Source organism: Chiloscyllium plagiosum, unplaced genomic scaffold, assembly GCF_037043375.1.
Source record: "Chiloscyllium plagiosum isolate Xiang-an unplaced genomic scaffold, Cpla_swu_hap1 HiC_scaffold_1, whole genome shotgun sequence".
Taxonomy (NCBI): domain Eukaryota; kingdom Metazoa; phylum Chordata; class Chondrichthyes; order Orectolobiformes; family Hemiscylliidae; genus Chiloscyllium; species Chiloscyllium plagiosum.
Genome location: NW_028270139.1, coordinates 48,467,018 through 48,482,555, shown reverse-complemented (window position 1 = coordinate 48,482,555; position 15,538 = coordinate 48,467,018).

The window sequence follows — 15,538 nt, the reverse complement described above, 5'->3', positions numbered from 1 at the left end:
GATTTCCCACGCACAAAGCCATGTTGACTGTCCCTAATCAGTCCTTGCCTTTCCAAATACATGTACATCCTGTCCCTCAGGATTCCTTCCAACAACTTGCCCACCACTGACATCAGGCTCACCGGTCTATAGTTCCCTGGCTTTTCCTTAACATCTTTCTTAATTAGTGGTACCCCACATTAGCCAGCTTTCAGTCTTCTGGCACCTTACCTGTGACTGTCGATGACACAAATATCTCAGCAAGGGGCCCAGCAATCACCTCCTTAGCTTCCCACAGAGTTCTCAGGTACACCTGACCAGGTCCTGGGGATTTATCCATTTTCATCTGTTTCAAGACATCGAGCACCACCACCTCTGTAATATGGACATTGAATTGATCTACGTTTTCTGAATTGTTAGGTTGATGGTAAAGAAGGGGAACTTAGTTTTGTATGGAGTGTTTGAAAATAATTATCTTTGTGGAGAGGAACTTTGAAGCAATTTGTCTTCCTTTTACAAAATTCGTTCAAGAGATTATGGTGTTTCAGGCAGTTTAGCATTGTGTTTTGTGGATGAAAGGAACTGAGGATGGTTGTAGGAGGCTGACATACTTTCCTGGAATTAATTTGGCTATTTTTTAACAGGAGAATAGCATTACCCATGGAGCAGACTCTACAGTCACTATTTCTCCCGGGTTTTTTGCTGAAATTATACTAGGAGACTCGGAGAACCCATTGGAAAGTTTTCTCATTGCAAGAACTATAAGCAAAAGTGACGTATTTCTGCAATAAAGATGGGAAATGCTGGAAATTGTTATGGGTTGATCAATGCTTGAATGAAAAATTGGCAACAAGACTGTGTAATTCCTTTCTTCAGACATCAATTGAGTTAGCGCACATTTCTATTTCAAGTTTTGAGCATGTGTATTTGTTTTATCTTCATATGTTGAATCTTATTTTTCAAAATGTTGGGGATATTTATGTACAGATTTACCTTGATACCCATGTTGTTGTGATTACGTTTCCATTTGAGTATCACATTAGAATTGAGCAAATCGTAGTTTGGTAGTGGCCCCTTTAACTCAGCTGTAGTGTATAAGGCATCAACAGCCAGCCACACTCCTAATCTAAAGTAATGCAGTTGTTGCAAAGGTGATTGACTGTTTGTCTCAGGGTTTTTGGGTTGACGGAAGAGTTAAGCCTTATGATTCAGACATGAACATAATCTGTGGTTCGATCAGTTGTGTATTTGCTTACCTGTTTATTTTTTAAGTTGGCTGCCAGAAATTCCACAAACTCTGGTAATTTGATTTGGAATGTTTCAAAGCTGGAACATTCAAAAATACTTTGTCAACACATGATTTTTTTGAGGACTTGGCGCATTCTAATATTAATTGTATTTTATTTAGTTATTTATGTTCCTGTTCATTGATTGCTGAGTAAACCTACTTCATAGTTCAGGCCTAAAACAAGACCTGGTGGTATAAGGTTTTGTTGCTTTATTAAATAGGTGAGAAGGCTTTGTAAAGCGGCAGGATAGATTTCAGTAAAGAGAAGAAAGAAGCATTTTCTTTTCCTTATCCTCAACGAAGAATCCTTATCAAAGTTAACAAGGTAACAGGGCTACTCCAACAAAACAAAGAATTACAGTGATGGAAAGCTGAGACAAACACAGAAATTGCTGGAGAGACTCAGCAAGTCTGACAGTGCTGAGAAAATCGAGTTACTGTTTCAGATCCAGTGACCCTTCTTCAGAACTAGAAACATGTTATTGGAGTTGAAACCTGAACTCTGCTTTCTGTCCACAAATGCTGCCAGTCCTGCTGAATTTCTCCAGTAATTTCTGTTTTCGTTAAAAATCACACAACACCAGGTTATCGTCCAACTTGTTTAATTGGAAGCACTAGCTTTCGGAGCAACGCTCCTTCATCTGGTGGTTGTGAAATGCACAACTGTAAGACACAGGAATTTATAGCAGAATTTTTATAAATTCTGTGTCTTACAATTGTGTACTCCACAACCACCTGATGAAGGAGCAGCACTGTGAAAGCTAGTGATTCCAATTAAACCTGTTGGATTATAACCTGGTGTTGTGTGATTTTTAACTTTATACAGACGAGTCCGACACCGGCATCTCCAAATCATTATAAGACACAGAATTTATCGCAAAAGATTACAGTGTCATGCAACTGAAACAATATACTGAATAGACCTGGATAGTCGTTAAGTCTTTCATCTTTTAGAATGTTTCACTTCATTAATATGTAAATCCAGAACTTCTTTTAAGTCACCTTCTCGAGATAACTTAAGGTTTTATAACAAAAAGTGACATCTCAGCTCAGACAATGTATTAAAGGTGTGAGGTTAGAGTCTGTCTGTATCCCAATCTTGAGTCAGACTAGTTCTATTTCCAAATTGGAATTTGTACAATATCGCATGGAATAACTGCCTGCAGATTGTGCATAGTTTGAGCAAAATCGAATGTATCTACAAATATAATTCTGCAAATGCAAATTCACCCCATAGACTTATATATATATGTGTGTGCATGCATGAGAGAGAGAGAGAGAGAGAGAGAGAGACAAAGTGTGTGCGTGTGAGTATGAATGCAAGTGAGTGTGTGTTTGCATGTGTCTTATGGTCTTATTCTCTACAACCACCTGATGAAGGAGCAGTGCTCAAAAAGCTAGTGCTTCCAAATAAACCTGCTGCTGTATAACCTGGTGTTGTGTGATTTTTAACTTTGTCCACCCCAGTTCAACAATGTCTCATCCACATCTGGTTTTATTGTTGAAGGTAACAGGGCTGTTGAGTAAGGTAATGGACATGAAGGATTGGTGGCAGCATTTAAGCCCAACCACAAATGGTTGGTAGCTGTAACAAGGGTGAATATGAGCTTTCTCTGTTATGGAGACCTTTTGTGGGAACAGCTGAGTCACAGAAGGTAAAAATGATCTTCTCAAATAGGAGAAATAGATCCAAATCCTAGCAGTTGAATCTGATGAATGAACTTGTCTTTTTGCAAACATCAAAGCACTGATGTTAGACACTGGTACTAGTATTTTTGACAATTAAGAACAAATGTGTATGCAAAAAAAACACTTCAGAGACAATTGTATTTTCCCCAAACTCTCACTTTGTACTTGCTAAATGCTAGCTGTGATCTTACTGATACATTTGTTTTACAGAAAATAATATCTAATGAAGTAACAGATTCCCTTTATGTGTCTACCTTGTTTAGTTGTTTTCAGAACAATTGCCTTTCTATTTGATAATCCTTTATTGTGTTCTCACATCCATTATGTTTCCCAAAGATGAGGATTTGGTTCTTTCTACATTGTACTTTGTTCCTTTAAAAGATGGAGGGTTATGTCAATTTGTGTCATGACAGCACATTATAAAATCTGCATAGATTCTGTCAGCCTACATTACAAGAAAAGACTGAGCACACAGGTCAGAGTACAAGCCGTTTGTTGGATGTATCCACACACAATTCAGCAGGGACCCTTTATCTTTACTACAGGATAATCATTTTTATAATCATTTTAAAATAATAATCTTTTCTTTGGATTGTTGTTTCAAGGATGAAATTGCTACAGATTTTTAAATATACATTATTTAATATGATGTCAATACCGTTGTAAGGTTAGGAGTGTTAGCATAAGGGAATAGAAGTGCAGGTGAAACCTTTTCTGTTGACTCAGGATTTTTTTATTAGGTGTAAAGCCAACATTCCTATTGAAAGGAGCAAGCAGAATGTTGATGAATGCTTTAAATAAGGAGATGAAAATATATTTGGTTGCAAACTGTATTAACTGCTGTAAGCATGAGTAAATGTTTTAGAACTGCTATTCCAAAAAATATCAAGATCTAATCACTTGGAGTTCAGTAACCCTTGAGATTTTTTTTTTTCGGATTTGAAGTCAAGGTCAGAGACAAATTCTATTTTTATTGTATTCTGAAGCTCCTTCCTGTTCAAATTTCTTAACTCTTTAAGTCCAATCATTGTTTTGTCTCAGGATTTATAACAAATAATTCTTTCTTCAGGGGATCTGTATAGTAGAAGCTCTTTGTTCTTTGTTGTTCCAGTTCTGGGTTGGGCATACCTATTCTTGGAATGTCAGTGGGGACTTTGGGGAAAATAATGAATGGCCTATCAGATTTCTTGTAAACATATGCCCTCTGGTTTGTAATTTTATGTTTTGCTTGGCATGTCATAATGTTCTTTCTTGCATTGATTTAATTTTAGTTACTTTAATTTCTGGCGCCAGCCTTTTCTTATTTTTCCACTTACAATTTGTTTTCGTGATATAGTGAACTGAACCAAGAGGTTGTGGAGGTAAAAACATCTTTGCTTCGGGACCCTGGATTTCTCAAGTATTTGTCCAAATAATGTTAAGATTAAATTTGACACAAAAAAATCCTAATAGCTGCCTTACTTAGGAAGGCAGGAAATACTTTACGGCATGGAAAGATTACCTCTGTTGCTTCCCACAGGAAAAACATTCTAGGTAACTAGGTATCAAACCTGGGAAGGGAAATTAAAACATTGAGAGTAATAAAATTCATGAATCTTGAACCAAGAAGCCATGCAGAATGTAAAGTGGAAGGCTCAAATACATTTCTGTGATCTGGTTCCAGACCCCAAAGGTAGCTATGTTGACCATACACTTAAAGAAATGAATTGATTATAGTTCTGGAGATCAGAGGTGTGTATTTTCATTTATCTTGACACTAATCAAATGCTCAGGGACGGAACCAGCATTCTGTTTCAAACCTCATTTTTTTGATAGTCTGCCTCTTCTAAACTAATTTCATGAATTATTGCTGACGTGACAAGATACTTCAGAAGCAGGTTGAATGTGAGCAAAAACCCGGAAGTCTAAATCGAGATGGAGTTGGAGAGATCATTGGCATTAAAGAAAATGAATAAAATGTTGGATAATTAGAAAACCTAATTCAGAAAAATACAATAGTAATAAATGGAGACAGACAGAGAGAGGGGGATGTCATAGACATTACAGGCTCAATAGGGAGAAGGAGATTACAGAATGTGGGGAACAGTGAAAAGGTAATTACAAAACTGTGAACCTGTCAACCATCAGAAAAGTAAACACTAAGTGAGGAGGCAATCACAGAAATGCAGATTGCTTTTACTTGTTGTTCGGATGTGGGTGAAGGCCAAGGCTATGTTTATGGCCCTGTCATTGGTTTTCTTCAACAAGTTAGCAGTGAGTCTTTGGCTTTACCTGTTGTTGCCCTTGTGGTGATAGTACATTCTCTATGTGCTTGGTTGGGATTTACATTCTAATCTGGCAGAGTGAAGGATGTAAATTCAAGTTAGGGTGGTATGTGACTTGAAGTGTTTCCCATTATGCTGCTGCTTTTAGTTCTTCCTGGTGATAAATGTCACAAATTGGGAGATGGTGTTGAATTATGCTAAGAGGAAAATGATAGTGTATCCTGTTGTTTGTACTTTAACTGCTATCTGCTGGTATTGAAGGAATACTGAGTCTCCATTGTCAGTCAAAATAATTGGGTGATTTTGAGCTGTTGAATGTTTTTGAGGCTGTAATTACTGAGCTGATTAAGGAGTACTCTGATCTGAGCTGTATACAGAGAGAACAGGTCCTGAGATGGTATGGCAGGAAGTCATAGAGTCATAGAGATATACAGCACACAAACAGAACCTTTAGTCTGAATCATCCATGCCAAAAAAATATAGTCCCATTTGGCCCATATTCCTCTAACCTCTTCCTATTCATATATCCATACAGATACCTGTAAACAGACAACTGGGCATACCCTTCACTAACTCAATCCCAAACTAATATGCTACTGTTATTCTCCAACCAAAGCCCTGGTGCCCTTCTATTTTAAATATGTATCAATTTTACCTAAAAGATACAATGCCATCCATATCATCTAGTCCCTGTAGCAACACATGCCCTGTGGAAGAACCCTCTGTCTGAAATGTTATTACTGATCTATCAATAAAAAAAGACTTTCCCTATTCACTGTATCAAAACCTTCGAGTCATAGAGATGTACAGAAAGGAAACAGACCCTTCGGTCCAACATATCCATACTGACCAGATATCCCAACCTAATCTAGTCCCATTTACCAAACTTGGCCCACATCCCTCTAAATCCTTCCTATTCATATATCCATACAGATGCCTCTTAAATGTTGCAATTGTATCAGCCTCCACCACTTCTCTGGCAGCTCATTCCATACACACCACCCACTGTGTGAAAAGGTTGCCCCTTAGGTCCCTTTTAAATCTTGCCTCTCTCACCTTAAACCTTTGCCCTCTAATTTTGCACTCTCCCACCCCAGAGAAAAGACATTGTCTATTCACCCTATCCATGCCCCTCATGATTTTGTAAACCTCTATAAGGTCACCTCTCAGCCTCCGACACTCCAGGGAAAATCGCCCCATTATTTTCAGCCTCTCCCTATAGTCTGATGTTTCCAACCCTGGCAACATCCTTGTGAATTATTCCTGCACCCTTGAAGTATCACAACATCGTTCCAAGAGAGGGAGACCAGAATTGCACACGGTATTCCAAAGTGGCCTAACCAATGCCCTCTACAGCAATATGACCTCAACTCTATACTGAATAACACTGACCAATAAAGGCAAGCATACCAAAAGCCTTCTTCACTATCCTGTCTACCTGGCACTTTCAAGGAACTATGAACCAGCACTCTAAGGTCTCTTTGTTCAGCAACACTCCCAAGGACCTTACCTGCCCTGATTTGCCTTATCAAAATGCAGCACCTCACATTTATGTAAATTAAACACCATCTGCCATTCTTTGGCCATTGGCCCATCTGATCAAGGTCCCGTTGGACTCGGAGGTAATCTTCTTTGCTGTCCACTACACCACAATTTTGGTGTCATCTGCAAACGTACTAACTATACCTCCATTTCTCCAGCACTTCAAAATATGATGTGATTTTGTGGAATTATAGCACAATAACAAGCTGTTTGGTCCAGTCAGTTCATTGTGGTGTTTTATGCTCCATTCAAACCTGTTCCGCTTCTCCATCTAAAGTTATCATCATCATCAGCTTCTGTTCCTTTTTCTTTTATGTATTTTGCTTTTTATTGTGTCCAAAGTTTGATAATCCCAGACAAGGCGTATCATCATGACTGCACGGCACTTCCAGAATGACCAAAGCCTGTAACCATTGCTTACGAGCCAGGAATGAGAGTCTTGTGTGTCATAGTCAATATTGGAAGAAATTATAATCACAAAAAAATGTGTGCAACATTAGGAAGCAAGTGCATGATCTCACATTGCTAAGTGAACTAATTTGTCAGGTGATTAGCACTCTAAGTTCTAAATAGTCTCACTTTTGTTCACTATATACAAATACCTAGAGAACATGTTTATGGTTACTTTCAATACTGAATAGTTTAGTAAAGCAAACAATGATTGTCCCCTGACAGACTCAGTTGGTACTGACAATATAAAGGGAAGACTCGTGTTTTTGTCCATCCATCTATAAGACAGCAAATCTGCTTTCTGTGTGATCACTTTCATGACTCAGCATATTGCATTATCTCTTTACAGGGCCATCTTAAGGAGAAGGTTAGAATAATTCCTAATATGGTGACTTCTAATACACTAATATACAAAAATGTTGAAGGTGCCATAAAGTACAAAGAACTGCCTTCACAAGTCCAATTGGTACGAGTCATTGGTTGGAGGGTTTAACCTTATTTAGACTTGTTCATGAAAACTTTTGTTGGCAGATTTTTAAGACGTGGTCTGTTTACTATAAAATGGAATCTGCAACACCAAATATTCAACTTTCTTGCCAGTTGTCTTACAATAGACATGTTATCTTTGTTCCGAATCTTATGTCAGGTTGACTGCAAATGTTGTCTTTGTGGCAGCCAAACAAAGACCTATTATCTAGGAGTCTACTTCTCAGGTTCTGACCACAGAGTAGGCATTGGTTGTTCAACAGCAAAATACATTGCCAAACATTATTCTACTTCCATGGAATGAAACAAAAGTAGGACAGTGGCACAAGAACCATAAGAGATTATTTGGACACCCTTTTAAAAATAATTTGTCTTGTCACCCTGGGAAGTTTTAACAGTACTGTTTGAGTATACTTAAATATTTTATCCAATAACTGTATGAATGGTTAAAATTTAAATGCTCTTTGGTTTTCCAGGGTTTAGTTGGGGAATTTGCCATCTATAACTGGTGAATTGTCAGTTGGACATTATCCTTTCCTCATCTTCATTATGTTTTAGAATTTTTCCTTTTGGTCTTTCCTCTACAGCAGATGGTTCCCACTTTTGCTTTCATATTCCATTCTTTAAATTATTTTTTGAATCCTTGTTGTGGGATTCGTTGGTGATTGACAGGTTGAAGATGGAGGTTGAAGACGGTCCAATGAAGTTAGGAGCTAATAATTTGTGTATCTTTTAATTTATGATTTTGCAGCATGAAACAAAACAGTGTAAAAAGGAAAAAAAATTAGGGAAGATTAACCAAATGTTCTTATTTTTGCCATTGAAGTTTGGTACGTACTTTATTCCCTGTAGTTGACAGGATACTAATAAGCTACTATTACTCCCGTAATTTTCTTTCATGTCTTTGTAAGATCAGTCCTCTCCTCAATCTCAGCGTGTAAAGTTCAAAACTGGTTTCCAGTGTTTCCCCGTAACTCAAATGTGACAGTAGGAATCAGACTCTTGTCTCTTCACTGCATTGCCTCTACTGAGACTGGAATATGGCCACAACTGGATAAGGTGCATTCCAGTCAGTACATTGTCTACTTTGATCATATGAACAAGAACAGGGTGAGGCCAGTTGACCCATTGAGTCTGCTCTGTCATCTAATATGATCATGTCCAATCTGGTTGTGCTCTTAACTCAACAATTTTGTCTGCCCCAAAACTTTTGACTCACTTGTCTATCATAAATGTATCTAATTCTGTTTTCAATAAATTCAAACAAGCCTTCGTTGCTTTATGAGGAAGGGAATTCCACATATTAATGACCCTATGAGAGAGAAAAAAAGTTCCTTCTTAAAAGGGAGACATCTTATTCTCAAATTCTATCCCTTATTTCTAGCTTTCCAGTAAGAGGATTAAAAACATATTTTTTAAAAAATCATGGGATGCGGGTATCGCTGCCTGGGCCAGCATTTATTGCCCATCCCCAGTTGTCCTTGAGAAGGTGATGGTGAGTTGCCTTCTTGGACCGCTGCTGTCCATGTGCTGTTGGTTGACCGACAATGCTATTAAGGAGAGAATTCCAGGATTTTGTCCCCATGACACTGAAGGCAATATATTTCCAAGTCAGAATGGTGAGTGGCTTGGAGGGGAACCTGCAGGTGATGGTGTTCCCATGTATGTGCTGCCCTTTTCCTTCGGAATGCTAGTAGGTTTGGAAGATGCTACCTAGGGTGCCTTAGTGAGTTGTTGTAGATGGTACACACTGCTGCTACTGAGTGTCAGTGGTGCAAAAATTGAATGTTTGTGGATGTAATGCCGTCGAGCGGGCTGCTTTGCCCTGGATGGTGTCAAGCTTCTTGTGTGTTAGAGCTGCACTCATCCAAACAAGTGGGGAATATTCACTTACACTCCTCACTTGTGTCTTGTGGATGATGGACAGGCTTTGGGGAATCAGATGAATTACTCCCTCAGGATTCCTAGCCACTGACCTGCTCTTATAGCCACAGTACTTACATGGTGAGATCAGTTCAATTTCTGGTTAATGGTAACCTTCTGGATGTTGATAGTTGGAATTGTAGCAATGCTGATGCCATTGAGTGTCAAGGAGTTATGATTAGCTTCCACCATTATTCACAACTATATGTGACAGGATTGCAGAAGCTAGATCTGATCTATTGGCTGTGGACCCTAACATTCCCCTCAGTATCCCTCTAGAATTTCAATAAGATCAGCTTTCATTTTGCTAAACTGTGATGTGTATAAGCTTTTCAACCTTTCTTCATGAGGTACACCTTTCATCTCAGGAATGAGATGAGTGAACCTTCACTGACCTGCTTCTAATACAGTTACAGCTTTATTCAAATAAGTTGTCCACCGTGCTCCAGATGTGGTCTCCCCAAAGGCCTGTGTGCTGGCAATAAAACTCCCTAATTTTGTATCCCATTCCATTTGAAATAAACACCCATGTCTAATTGCTTTTCTTAATGCTTGTGACCTGCACAAGAACTTGTTGTGATTTGTGTATCAGGACACCCAGATTCCTCTTTACCACTAGTTCTGCAATCTCTGTTTATTTATGCTGTTTTCTGCTTTCTATTCTTGCCAAAGTGGACAGGTTCATGTTTTCTCATATTATAGTCCATATGCCAAATTGTTTGCTGACTCACTTAATCTATATCCTTTCAGACATTCTGAGCTTCCGTTTGACTATTTACTTTTCTACCTATCTTGGTGTCATCAGTAAATCTAATTATCATGCATTCAGTCTTTTCATCCTAGTCATTTAACTAGATTGTAAGTAGTTGGGTCCCAACCTTGATCCCTGTCATACTCCATTAGCTACAGCTTCCCAACTCAAAAGATCCATAATCCCAACTCTTTGCTTTTCCTGTTGGCAACCAGTCTTCTTTGGCAACCAGTCCACACTTGTAAGATACATCATGTGCTCTTACCTTGTGAATTAGTAACCTTTGATGTGGTACCATGTCAAGTGTCTTTTGGAAATCCAAATTCACTACATCTACAGTTCCCCTTTATTTGCCGTATTTGTCACTTTTTTTTGTAAAACTAATAAATTTGTTAAACACGGTTTGCCTTTCGAAAGACTATGCTGACTCTGCCTAATCATATTATGGTTTCCTAAATATCCTACTGACACTTCCTTAATAATTGGATTCCAGCAAATTCACAAATTGTCCTTGTGAAAGTAATGGTGGGCCATCTTCTTGAGCTACTGCAATCCAGAAGGTTTCGATATACCCACGTTGCTATGCAGAAGGGAATGTATTGAAGCTGACTCAAAGTCAGTGAAGAAATGGGTTGGTGTATGACTTTGAGGGAAACCTGCAGGTGGTGATTTCTTAAATGTTTGCTGCCCTTGTTCTTCTAGGTGATAGGAATAATAGGGTTGGAAGATGCTTTAGATGGTGCCTTAGTGAGTTGCTGCAGTGCATTTTCTATACACTGCAGTGTTTCTTTGGATTTATATTCTGATGTAAAAGGAAAGATTTACAATTATACATCACCTTTTCATGCCCTTGGAACGTCACAAAGTGCTTAATAGCCAGTGATGTACTTTTGGACTGTAGTCAACTTTGGAAAGTAAGAAACTGTATTGGTTATACTGTTCAGCATTCTATTGGCTTCATTTAATTTAGCTGCATGAGTTGGATATATTGACTGTTGTGTCTACTAAGATGATTGAAGCATATATGATGTCTATAAGTTGTGCGCATTTTCATCTGCCACTGTGTTTCCCATCTTCCCATCAATCTCACTTCTAATTTCTCAGCTATCGTTTCCTATTCCATTGGCCCTCTACCCTGCTGGGTACCATTAAAAGAGGGGAGAGTCAACAGTATAAGAATTGCTGTGTAAAGTGTGTAGTCCTGCAGCTAGCTGTCTATTTGAAAATTAACCTGCAAATTGAATTGTGAGGGAAACCTTTCTCATGTATTTCTATAACTGTAATGACATTTCCTTCAATGTGCTCATAATCATACCATGAACACAGATTTCAAAAGCATAAAACAAACTATAATTTCTGAGAATTATTTATGAAGGCAAGTCTAACTGCAATGCTTGAACAACAGGATTCTGCTATGGCTGTTATGAGCTAACAACTGTTTTGCAGATCTTGAAATCTCTGTCACGATTACCAGGCATATTCACACCATGGTCAGTAAACTGAATTAGTGTAGCTTGTTAAGGACCCCCTTTTTAATTTGTGATCATTCAAGTTAAAGTAGACCATCAGTCAAGCTTTTTTTTTATAGATATTTTTATTAGAAATTTAACATTTTTACAAGTTTACAAAAATAAACAAAACTCTCAGATATAAACATTGATATACAATTAGCTCAAATATACAATAGCCAAAATTTAACAAAAAACAAGCTTTTTTTTAACCATAGAATTATACAACGTGGACACAGACCCTTCAGTTCAACTCGTCCATGCTGATCATTGAGTGTATTCAAGAGTCTCATTCCTGATGAAGGGCTTATGCCTGAAACATTGATTCGCCTGCCCCTTGGATGCTGCTGACCTGCTGTGCTTTTCCAGCGCCACACTCTCGACTCTGCATTCAAGAGGCGGCTTGGTATATCACTTAGGGTGAATGGGATCAAAGGTTATGGGGAGAAAGCAGGATTAAGCTATTGAGTTGTGCAATCAGCCATGTTCGTGATGAATGGCAGAGCAGGCTTGAAGGGCTGAATGGCCTCCCCGGCTTCTATCTTCAATGTCTATGTCAATGACCAGATATCCTAAACTGATCTATTTCCATTTACCAGCATTTGGCCCATATCCCTCTAAACCCTTTCTATTTATGTACCCATCCAGCCTTTTAAACATTGTATTCCTCCCAGCCTCCATCACTTCCTCTGGTATGTTAAAGATTACTTAATTACCAGCTGTTACCAAAGATTCCTTAAGAATAAAGGAATAAAGCTATGAACTAAAAATTACAAACACCAAGATTAAAACAAGGATAGATAAAATAGAAGAATTCTCAAGAGAACAAAGTCCTGATGGCTTACTGGGTATATTGTTATTTGAGTTCCTTGTTGCTGAAGCTCATACGTTAATAATTGAAGCTGAAAATGTGTTGCTGGAAAAGCGCAGCAGGTCGGGCAGCATCCAAGGAGCAGGAGAATCGACATTTCGGGCATGAGCCCTTCTTCAGGAATCATTATAATTGAAGTCAAGTTCTGTGGTTGTGATGGCTTCTATAGATGAATAGTTGTTTTCGTGCATAGATGAACTTAGCAGATCAATGGATTTTGGGAGCAAGAGAAGATTCCTGGCTTCTACTTCTGCACATGTCATATTGAACTATTGAGTTGCTGTTTTGAAGTGTTTCTCTTTCTGGTGAGTTTTTTTTTCTCTAGATGATTCAAGACATCATCTCTCTCTAGGCCACTTGTCATTTTGTAATCGAGTGCAAAATCCTGTGCAAAAAGCTAAATCACGTACTTCCAAGTAAGACATTGGCATTCCAGAACAGTCCTACTCTCATCTGCAGTTCATGACCTATTGCCAGCCCAAGCCTAGTCTACCTTCTCATAATGACTTTTCATTGAAACACTTAGCTCCTGGATGAGAGTTTTTACTTTTCTGGCATGTCTCTCTGTAATCCACCTAAAAATTGATTGTATAGTCAGGTGATTTGTAGCATCAATTGTTTTAGATTCTTGACATCCATTTACTGTCAGATTAATGTTTTCAAAGCCATTTATTTCAAAAACATGATCAGATCGTAACTACACAGGCATGACATGTCAAAGGTACAGTAGATGGATGTAAATCATTCAAGTTTACCAGTGGGAGAAAAGATGAAGGGTAAGCAGCCTGTGCAAAACAACTTGCAGAATTATTTGATTAATAGTTATTGGTATATGGGTCAAACAGGTAACATATATCATGAACCATAATATTTATAGTGTAATAAAAAGTGTCTGATGACTAAGTGCATTTGCTTGTCATAGCAGAAATCAAAATTATTTTTTAAATCAATAGCAAAGTTAAGATTGTACAATAAAGGCAGTAAGGTATTTTATCTGTTATTTTAGCTTTTGTAACATTCACTTTGAAATGCTGGGAAGAGCTGTGTGGTTTGTCTTCTCATCATTGCTACTTGAGGCATTTATTCTGAATTTTTAAATGACTGCACAGCTTATACCAAAGATTGTTAGAGAGTCATAGAGTCATTCAGCACGGAAACAGACCCTTCAGTCCAACCAGTCCATGCCAACCATAAACTACATTAGTCTGACCTGTCTGCATTTTACCCATATCCCTCCAATCCTTTTCTACTCATGTATGTATCTAAATATTTGTTAAATGTTGTAACTGTAGCAGCATCCACCACTTTTTCTAAAAGTTCATTCTACACATCAATCGCTCTCTGTATAAAAAAATCGCCTCTCCAGTCTTTTTTAAACCTTTCTCTTCTCACCTTGTGCCCCCTCGTCTTGAAATTCCCCACTGTAGGGAAAAGACACCTGCCATTCACCTTATCTAAATGCCTCATTATTTTATAAACTTCTACAAGGTCACCTCTCAACCTCCTATACTCCAGCGAAAAATGTTCCAGCTAATTCAGCCTCTCCTTGTAACTCAAACCCTCCATTCCTGGCAACATCCTGGTAAATGTTGCGAGATATTCATTCATTTTTAAAAATCCATTAATTGGCTAGACTACCCACACCTTACCTGCTTTTTCTATTTGTTCCCACTCCTTTTCAAGGCAGTGACAGAAGAAGCTGCAGGAAGGGAAGCCTGAACCCCATGCCCATACACAGGGTGATAAAGATGTATGTGAACTCACTTCCTTTTAGCCTGTTGCATTTTTATCAGAGATCTCTAAAGAAGCTAGCCATCCAGTCCCATTCCTTATACTTTTCAAAATTATACATTTCAAATATTTATCCTCTATCCTTTACAAACTATTACCATTTTTTTGGCATTAAATTCCTTACCCTTTTAAGTGTGTAAAATAACTACAGTAGTTTTCTTCATATGGAGTGTTCTTAAATTATTCCTTTAGTTATTGACTCACTGAGCAATTAAACATAGATTTCCTTATTTACCTTCATCAAAACCCTTCATAATTTTGTACATTCCATCATATTGCTTGTTATGCTTCTCTGTTCTAATGTAAAGACCCCATGTTTCTCTCATCGTTCCTCAGATGCCTTGTCTCTAATTCTGTCCATCTCTGAATAGGAATCAGGACCAAATATATTGGCTGATTTTTTTTTTGCCATTGTTCAGCAAGATTATATTGAAGTAATTTTCAACTGCAACTCCAACTGATCATTTGTTTTGGAGAAGGAAAACGAGATTGAATTTGTTTTATTGCTATATATAGCTGAGTACAGCAACTCATTTTTATTTATATTCAGTAATCAAATAAACTCTTTGTGGGTACCATGGATCTGTGAGTCCAATGTAACATGTGATGCAGCCACTAACAATTATCAGGTTCATAACAAACTAATTGTTGTTACAGTAATTGTTGTCAGAGGGCTCTAGTGGCACAGTGGTGGTGACCTCATCTCTGAGCTAGGACACTTAGGTTCAAGAACTGTCTGCTCCAGAGGTGTATTGGAACATGTCTGATGTTTGATAACAGGTTGATTAAATATATCTACTTGTTTCAATGCCTGTTTGATCCCAAACATATGCAGGTAAAATACCACTAAACGAAAGTCCTGAAGTCTTAAATTTAATCCCACAATCTCCCACAATCAAGCTAGTTTATGATCATTATGATCTGAAGTCTAAATCCTAATGGTTGCCAATAAATTTCATCTGGATAACTAGATCTACTTTTAAAATCTGATACAAA